The sequence below is a fragment of the Silene latifolia genome, chromosome Y (genome assembly GCF_048544455.1).
Source record: "Silene latifolia isolate original U9 population chromosome Y, ASM4854445v1, whole genome shotgun sequence".
Lineage (NCBI taxonomy): Eukaryota > Viridiplantae > Streptophyta > Magnoliopsida > Caryophyllales > Caryophyllaceae > Silene > Silene latifolia.
Genome location: NC_133538.1, coordinates 370,997,177 through 370,999,308, shown reverse-complemented (window position 1 = coordinate 370,999,308; position 2,132 = coordinate 370,997,177).

Below are 2,132 nucleotides of genomic sequence, written 5' to 3'. Positions count from 1 at the left end.
ATCAATTTTGATATTGTTCTTAGGCCATATTTGCTAGGACCGAAGGTTATTTCTGAATCTTTTACTTATGTTTATGTATTTTATTTGATGACCTTAGATCATCTTTATTTGATGACCTTAGTATACAGATTTATTTCCCACAAGTGGTATCAGAGCTTTGGGCTACGATTTTAATTTTGATGATTTTCATAAAATTTGTATGTAAACAATAACCTAATTCTCGAATAAATTAAGGTTTCGGATTTTTTTTTGGTTCGAATTTTTTTTGTGCCGTTTTTTTTCTTGCCGTTTTTTCCTTTTAGTTTGATGATATTTTTCCATTTTTTTTTTTCATATTATAGTTTATAATCAGTTAAAATTATCATATGAAGAATTGGTAGTTTTTGATTTAATGCAGATTAAGTTAAAATTAAATGGAATCGTCATGTTTATGATAAAAAGATTGTTTTTGCTATATAGTTTTAGGCATATGAATTAATTATGTTTATTGTTTCATATGCTAATCATGTTCTAATAGCAAAGGTAAACAATTTAGTCATCAAATCTTGTTTAAGGGCATATTGCTGCAAAAGAAGAAAAAAAAGGGGAGGGGGGACGATTTTAGGGTTTGCCGGAAAAAAAAAAAATTTGGTTTTGTTTTTGGTAAACCGAGAATGAGAAAAATAAAATAAAAGGAAAGTTTTGTTTTCTTGTTTTTTTTGCCATATTGCCGAAAGAAAATTTATGGAAAGTTTTTTTTGGGTTTCCTAATTTCCGAAAAGAAAGAAAACAAAAGGTAATTGGCTGTTATTTATTTCGGCCGTGATATAAAAATAAAAAAAAACTTTGACGGATAGAATTCATATTACAAGTTTAATATGGATTAAGTATGAAATTAATGTGATTAAATTGCGGAATTGTCACTTAATTTAATTTAAATAAGTGGTTTGGATAATTTAATCAACATAATTAATGTATTGTATTATGTATGTTTAATTTATTTTAGTTGATGCTTTTAATTTTGTTGAATGAATCGAATGAATGAATTTTATTTACGTATTTAATTTTTTGCAATCGGTTGTAATTTGTAATACTTAGTGTGGCCTTAGTCAAATTATGTTTTCGTAATGAAGGAAACATAATTTCTTATGTAATTATGAGATCTCGAATCTCCTTTATTTTAGTTTTGGGTTTTTGAAATTAGAATGTAATTAATAGGTCAATTATGTAATTTTATTTATTGTAATTTCAAAGAAGACTAAAGATGAAGATTCAAGCTCACTCCCGCTACATGGATCAAGATGGAACATCAAGACAAGCTTCTCGGGTCCAAGGATGGATTCCAAACTTGTATTTATTGTTCATTTTGATAGGATAGGCCACACTAGGACTTTTACTGTTTTTTTTTTACGTTTTTCATTTTATTGCTTTTCATTCACATGCTAGTAATTGCATCATATTCCGCCTAAAACCAAACCACCTACTACTAAAATGCATGAAAATTGACTCATATAGGTTGTATGTTAGTTTTCATGGACATGCAGATGTCACAGTCGTTAAACCATCACCTAAGTTTAAATCATTCTCGCATGCTAGATTATAGTTCACTTAAAATGAATTAAAAAGTTGATGGGATCTTCCTCTAAAACGGAAATTGAGATTAGTCTTTATAAGGGCAAACATCTATGAATCCCTTCTTCGTCGGTAGGCCTAATATGACCCCTTCTACGTTGGGTAAGTAGTTGTGTTGACTTAGTTTACCTCAACATTGTAGTCCGAAGAGTTTCTCGTGATTATGATGGACTAAAGATAGTATTTACAGAAATTTATCGACCAAGAATTCTAACGGTAAAATTAGCTAACAGGTTAGCTTATCAATTTGAGAGAATTGAGTCTTGGGGTCATTTATATAATTCTTGAGGGAGGTCAATTGTATAAATGTTTTTGAGTCTTCGCGTTATGACATTAGTTCATTAGACTTAAAATAAAACGATGCATGCTTATTATTTTATTCTTCTTTCGCAGTGTAGAACACGCTTATTATCAATAATCTTTGTTACAACAAATGGCTGGAAATAATGCAATCCCAATGCCTAGTGCCACACTAGATCGTTCGTCCTGGCTTAAAATGTTCATGGACCAAATGAATCAGT